Source organism: Aythya fuligula, chromosome 1 (assembly GCF_009819795.1).
Source record: "Aythya fuligula isolate bAytFul2 chromosome 1, bAytFul2.pri, whole genome shotgun sequence".
Taxonomy (NCBI): domain Eukaryota; kingdom Metazoa; phylum Chordata; class Aves; order Anseriformes; family Anatidae; genus Aythya; species Aythya fuligula.
In genome coordinates this window covers 72,730,423-72,737,945 of record NC_045559.1, presented here as the reverse complement: position 1 = coordinate 72,737,945, position 7,523 = coordinate 72,730,423, and the positions used below count along the sequence as shown (strand labels likewise).

General features: G+C 44.4%; 1 long non-coding RNA gene across 1 annotated transcript; it reads right to left on the bottom strand.

The window, feature by feature from the left end:
* Nucleotides 1-3,653: 3,653 nt before the first annotated feature.
* Nucleotides 3,654-4,843, bottom strand: LOC116497110. Its single transcript, XR_004254082.1, has 3 exons — nucleotides 4,700-4,843; nucleotides 4,002-4,034; nucleotides 3,654-3,718 (listed from the first exon to the last, which is right to left on the bottom strand). It is a non-coding gene; the product is annotated as an uncharacterized LOC116497110 (long non-coding RNA).
* Nucleotides 4,844-7,523: the final 2,680 nt, after the last annotated feature.

Below are 7,523 nucleotides of genomic sequence, written 5' to 3'. Positions count from 1 at the left end.
TGCTTGACAATTTAGATAAAAATGTTACTGCTGCTCTGCATGTGCTGTAGATTGAAGGTGTAAAACCACTGGACCAACTAATGGAGTCTTCACACATCATATCTTGTTAAAGAAGAGGTAACCCACTCTCAAATGCTATTACAATTCATCAAAACTATAGTATATGAAGGATGGACTCTGAACAAAAGTCTAACTTCTGTCTTTCTGAGTAAGATGCCGAGTTAAGTATTAACTTAGGCTGCACCACTTTGGTAATGAAAATAATGGCTCCATACTGCTTATTTGAAAAGACTGAGAAAATAGGAAAACTATATAAACTATATTCCATACTATATAAATTATATTCCATACTATATAGTTTATTCCATAAACTATATTCCATACTATATAAACTATATTCCATACTATTTCCAACAAGAAAAGGAAGTACCAATGACTAGCCAGGGATCTTTAATTAGGCTGCAACTTAAAAGACAACTGTGCACGTAAGTCTCCCTTATACATTTACCTCATATGCCAAAAGTTGATTTTCTCATTCGATTCTTTCTGGTTTTATTTGTAATTTTAAATGAAAAGAAATATTGCCACAAATTCTAACAGCTACAATGGAAAACTGAGGAGTGGCGGTACTGAAGGTAACACTCCCCCCTGCTATTTTTCTACCAGATGTGTTATTCATTTTACTACCTGCTTCATCATCCACACATGCATTTTAATTGAAATGTAATTTCAGCATCTTTTGTATTCAGTGCATGCACAATCAAAGATATGTTTTAGTGCATTATGAATCAGTTGTGCCTAAAGAAATTGGGCATGAATGTGGGTGGGGGGAAAAACATATGTAAAAACAACTTCCCTACTTACACAGCCTTCTTAAGGTTACTTCTGTGTTTTGGTGTATCCACAAAAGTGAGAGCCTGAAACCAGTAAACAGCTGCAGTATTAGTCAAACTATTGTCTCAGCAGCTTTCACTGCACCTCAACAGACCCTCAAGAGCTTTTAAGCCAGTACCTCACTTTTAAGCCAGTACCCAAGGAGCAACTGCTAATTACCACCTGGTCTGTAAAGTTGCATGATGGTTTTGTGATTTGGTCAAAGGCTAAGACCTCCAAACTCATTTCACTTGTGACCCAAGAAAGATTCTAGTTTAGACCTCCAGAGGTGGCAGTCTAGAGCAAGAGGACAGTACATCACCAGCTAGACTTGTATTAAAAACCTCCAGATTCTTTTACTTAAGAGCTAGACTCTTTATTTATAAGCCCTTGTTGCACAAGATGTTGAAATCAGTAAAATATATTTTTTTTTGCCTAACCATAGTAGGTTTCCTGCTAGGCCAAATCTGGTGTGTTTACAGGATGTTGGTATTTTATGTTTAATTACTCCATAGTTTATTGATTTATTTATAAGATTATGAGAAGGGCAAGTCATAAATATATGACAATTGTTTACTAGTTAGTTTGGATTATGCATAAATAGATTGTGTAAGCTTAGCACAAACCTCTTTCACCGAGCTGAATCAGAACATTCAAACTGTATTTTCAAATGTGTCTCTTTGCCTTATCTAAATTCCAGCATGACACATAATAAATAGCTTCTCATTTACTATCATCATAAAAATTTAAACAGCCTTGAAATAGTTGCTACAATACAGGGGAAAATGATCAAATATATGTTCTAAATACCCACTTAGAACAGTAAAACTATTTCCATCTTGAAGAAAGAAAACATAAAGATGCATTGTTGGAGTAAAAGCTGTTACCTTGTTTAGAAAAAAAATCTTATACTCAGTATAGTAGTACTAGAGTCAATAACTTGCTGTTTTACACCACAAAAACAAAAAAACAAAAAAACAAAAAAAAAAACTGACAGCCCTTAGCTATCATGTAGTGTCAGATTTGCTTTTAAGAAGAAAGTATCTGATTTGATTCTATACAGTGATTAAACATCTTTGTGCTCTGCTGAGTAGGGTATTCTATCCCCTCCCCCCTCCAAAAATGGCATCAAAGCAATCAAAATGGTAATGTTCAGCATGAATGGGGCCCCATCCCCCACCTTCAAACTCTGCAGACTTTTCTCCATGTTAGAAGAAACCAACACCCCTTCCTCACAAAATGGAAGCTTCCACTACCAAATTGAGAGTGCTGACAAATTCTGATTACAATAAACCGGGAGGAAAAGGGTGGCACATAATCACCGTCACCTATGGACACAGACTATATATATGCATGGATCACTTTTCAACTTTAAGCACAACTCCAGGAGAAAAAGAGGAAAAAAAAAAGAAAAGAAAAAGAAAGAGAGAGAGAGAGAGAGAGAGAAAGGAAACAGGAAAGAAATAAAAGAAATGAAAAAGGAAAGAAGGAAAGAAGGAAAATGGGAAAGCCAGAGGGGGTCCCACGAGTGCTCCCCGCCCTGCCCCGGCCCCGCGTGCGCTGTCCGTGACCGTGGTGCTGAAGCGGCCACCGCGTTCCGCAGGAACTGCGCTGCCGGGGGGTGGGGAGTGGAGGGGAAGGGGAGTGTGAGAGATGGGGAGGTTGTGAAAGATAGGGGGGGTTGTGAGAGATGGAGGGAGTCGTGAGAGTAGAGAGTGGTTGAGAGCAAAGAGGGGATGGAGAGGGAAAGTTCAGTCCTGGGGAGGGGGGTTTCATGCAAACAGATCTGTCTCCGGCTTTGTCAGCCACCCTTCGCGCAGTGGAAGTCCTGCAAGTGGGGACAGGGGCCTTTGGCTAGGTTTTTTGGGGTGGGGGGCGGATAGTTCGGCAGAGAGCGAGATTCCCCCCCCCCCCGCTGCTGTCCGCGGTGCTGAAACGCCCCACGCCGCTCCCCGCCCGCGAGTGGGGGGCGCCCCCCTGCAAAGCCAGGGGACGGGAAAGTTTGGGGAGGGTCTGAGAGGTGGGAGAGAGAGAGGGAGAGGGAGGGGGGAGAGGTTTCTGGGTTGTTTTGTTCCCCTCCTCCGATTATTTAATTCCTCTCCCCTCCCGCCCCCCCCTTCCAGTGGCTGAAACTGAAACAGGTTAAGCTCTTTTTATTTATTTATTTATTTATTTATTTAATTTTTTTTGGGGGGGGGGAGAGAGTGAAAGTGCCTAAGTGAACTCGAATCAAAAGCTAACACGTCAGATCAGACCAAGGGAAGAGAAAGGCAACTGGGGAGGAAAAAAAAAATAAAGAAGTAGAAAAGAATTAAAATAAAGTGATCAATAAAAAATAGTTCTGTAATCAAACACAGAAATGGCTCCAAACTGTGCTCCAGCCTCCCCGTTCCCAACTCTTGCTTTGCACATTACACAGAAGTAGCCCAAGATAGGAGAATTATCCATATTCCTAAAACATGTCGACCAACTCAAAATGGACGCCTCTTTTTTTTTTTTTTTTTTTTTTTTTTTTTTTTTTTTTTTTTTTACGTTTTAACTACTGCTTATCTTTCTACAACAAGTAGTGCTAAAATCATTCTTTCCCCCAGCAAGACATCCAAGAATCCAACCTCATTATGAAAACATGCATTTTCTTACTTTACGCTTAGGAAAACGGATGTTATATTCTCTGCTGTCGGTATTTTTCAGCTAACACAGACACTTTTCGGATGTTTAGAAAGTGCATTGTAAAAACAAGAAGAAAAACCAAACACGACTTAGTCGATATGTTCCTTACTTGTTTCTCATTAAGAGCTGCTATTCTTGATTGCCTTTCATGGATTTGTTTCTTAAGATCCCCGTTCTGCAAAAACGGCAATAAGATGCATATTAAAGGCAAAGTGTAAACTAACCCCTGTAATGAATAAACTTCCGATCTAGAAATTGTTCAAAGGCAAAACCGTTCCACCAAAGCCGTACGAAAGCATGCACACACAAAACACCCTCTTTAGAAAGAAAGCTCAGTGCAGACTACAAAATGAGATCTCTTACTGATAAAGTTTCTCATCCTGCTGTCCCAGCACAACTGCGCTTATTACAGCAGGGATAAAATACTGAAGAAGAGAAAAAAAAGGATCTGCATTTACCTGTGGATCTTGCTTCATCTGTGCAACTAGTTTCTATTAAAAAAAATAATAATAATAATTAAAAAATAATAATAAAAAATAAAATAAAAAAAATCACCCCCCAAAAAGGAGGAATTAGAAACTGTTTCAAGTTTAATGGATTTTTTTAAATGTATGTATGTGTGCGGACGGGGGAGGGAGGGGGGTAAGGAACAAAGAGGCAAGTAAACACTGCGAGTCAGTTTCAAGCAAAGCTCATAAATATTCAAGTCTCGTCCTAATCTCTCCAACACACACGCACACACACGCACGCTCAAACACACGCTCTCGCACACTCACTCCCGCAACCCCGACCAACAACTCCGGCTCTCCCCAGCACAGCCAGAGACACACACACACATAACAAGAGAAAGAAAGCAAGGAAAGCCAAGACAAAACTCGAGCCAACAATCCGAAAAACTACTTTGGCGGAGTGCTCGCCGTTGCCACGGGGGGCCGAGTGGGGGTGGCCCCCCAGCCTCGCCACCGCCCCGCGACCCCGCCGCCCCCCCGGCCCCTCGCAGGACCCCGCGGCAAGCGGCAGCCGCTGCTGGGGAGCGTGAGCTGCCTCCTCCTCCTCCTCTCCCTCTGGAGAAGCGCCGGGGAGAACGAAAACGATTTTTTTTAACTTTATTTTATTTCATTTCATTTCATTTCATTTTTATTTATTTTTTTTTTACCTGGTGACATTGGATTTCCACTTTTAACGCCTCTTGCAAGCTGTGTAGCTCCATTCCTGCAACTTGCCGGGCACTTTTCCTGCCACTTTCAGATCCGAGGGTTTTTTGTTTGTTTGTTTAGTTTGTTTGTTTGTTTGGTTTGGATTTGTTGTTGTTGGTTTGAATTGTTTGGATGGCTGTTTTTTTTTGCTCCCTTTCTTTTCGCTTTTTTGTTGTTGTTGTTGGTTTGTTTTTGTAATATTTTTTTTGCCTTTTTTTTTTTTTCCTTTTGGCAACCGGGCAGCCACCCCTCCCTCTAAAAAAAAAAAATAAAAAAAATAAAAAAAACAAGCAAAAAAAAAAGACCAGAAAAAAAAAAAAAAAAAAGGAAAGAAAAGGATCGGCGATAGTGATGATAAATTAAAAAAAAAAAAAAGCGCCCCCGAGAGCGGCGGGGACCAACTCCTCGGCGTGCCCAGCAAGTTGGCCGCCTCTTTGCTGGGGACACAGACTCATCACTCACTTTCCGCCAAACTGGGACTGGGGGGGCCCCTCCCCCGCCGCCCCCGCCCGCGTCCCCCCCCCCTCAGTCCCCGCCCCGCCCCCTTGCCCCCCCCCCTTTTCCTCCACCCCCCTCCTTCCCCCGCCAATGGGACCGGGCGGAGAAGGGGGCCGGGAGGGACTATATTTCCTCGCAGCGCGCGCGCACGGCTGCGCCTTGATTTCACTTTGCCGGGGGGAAAAAAAGTTGTGCGGAAGCTCGCCGGGCGGCGCGGAGGTGCCCGGATGGTAGAAGGGGGAGAGGAGGAGGAGGGGGGGGGGGGGGGGGGCGGGCGGCGCTGCCGGCCGGCGCATGCGCACTGCCCGCCCCGACTCGGTTGTGGTGGGCGAGGGAACAACGGAGCGCAGCCACAGGGCGGTCGGGGGAGGGGCGGAGTGCATCCCGTTACACCCCGCTGCCTCACACATCCCCCCACCAGTTCACCTGAGGGGAGCTGCTGTGGGGCAGGCAGGTCTTAACTGTCTCCCTAACACAGTTTCCCAGTGGGGGGCTGCAGGTCTGCACCAAAACCCATTGTGAGCCAGGAGTTGGATGGGGTAGGGGCTGCTCAGCACCACAGCCTGTGTTCAGTGACCACATAATCAACACTTCAAACCAGCATGGAAGAGTTGATGTACACTTGTGGGACTTCATCCAGTTGAATCAAACCAGGCCATCAGCACCAAACACATGTGGGAATAGAAATGTTGTTTTTGCAGAGTTACATTGTTTAGAAGGAGGGAATGTGGTACTGAGATATGCTTACAGTGATAAGAAAGTTTAGCAGGCGACCTTGTAAAATGCAGACAATCAGACTCCTTAGGACAATTAGGTGAAAATCATGGTGTCAAGTCAAGTCAGATAAGTGAAGAAACATTACCACTTCAAGCAGTAAAAATGTCAAAAGAAATTTGAAATTTAACAGGCCGGCGACTGAAGGCCATGCATTGTTTGTGAAGCATCAGATAGATTGTGAATCTGGATTACCCACTCAGTGGGGAAACAGGGGAGGGTCCTGCCATAAAAAGGTATATAAACTGTGTTTTGGAACTAGTAGAGGCGCTCTCCTCCTGCTTGTGGGGTGCCCGCCATTGCAATCGCGAATAAATTACTACTTCACTGAGATCCTCGCCTGAGCCTAAGTTATTGGCTACGGAGTGTTTCTCACAATTTGGGGGCTCGTCCGGGATCCAGTCACCTACTGGGGAGCCCCACCGCCGCAGCAGCAGGAAGGCATGCCCCGCTGATTTCAGTGGTCCTGTGCATCGACGGTGGCGGTTCTGCGGAAAGCTGACAGAGGGCCCGAGACTGGTTAAAGAGGCAGGATCCGTGAAGTAGTGGGGAAAGGAAGAAGGTAGGCACTCCGGGTTTTTAAGAATCGATCCGGTAACTCTGTGCACAGACCAAGGTAAGAAATATTGAGTATTGCCTTGGGGGTCGGGTGATCTGGTGTATGGTAAGCCCTTGCACGGGGAAGTGCTGGCACTACACCAGGGGAATCTGGTGTACAGTAATCCTTGCACGGGGAAGTGCTTGGAAGTACACCAGGGAATCTGGTAAACTCAGGTGTGCGGTAACGCTGGCACGGGGAAGTGCTTGGCGGTACACCCCCATCTTTCAGTACGTTGGTGTGTGGTACACTGCAGAAGGGAAAATTCTGTAGCACATACCGGCGAGGGTTAGGAAAGATGGGAAGTACGAGTTCCAGGGAATCTGGTAAACTCATAGGTGTGCGGTAACGCTTGCACGGGGAAGTGCTTTGCGGTACACCCCCATTTTTCAGTACGTTGGTGTGTGGTACACTGCAGAAGGGAAAATTCTGTAGCACATACTGGCGAGGGTTAGGAAAAATGGGAAAATATGAGTTCCAGGGGACAGGGAGATATCCCTGGGGGAGTGCCTACTAATAGTTCTTCCTGAAGAATGATAAGAAATTGGAAACATAATCCCAAAATTAGAGGGATTGTAAAAGAAAATAATTAAAAAAAAAAAAAAAAAAAAAGGGTTAATATTGTGTATCAGTCTGGACAAAAGAACCAATTAAGGAAACAGCAGTATTTTGGCCAAAATACGGGTCTGATGAAAATTCAGGCTTTAAATTTATGTGTAAACAATAAGATTCCTTTTTCAGAGAAGGAGCCAAGTTATGCTCCCTATAATCTTAATATTGAACTGGTGGCAGCAGCAGTCACTCCGGGAAGGGAGACAGGGACTGTAATTAACACTGTCCCTAAAGAAGGATTGTACTCTAGGCTCTGGCAAGAATTAGAACAAGGTAGAAGATATGTTGAGAATTTTGCTTCC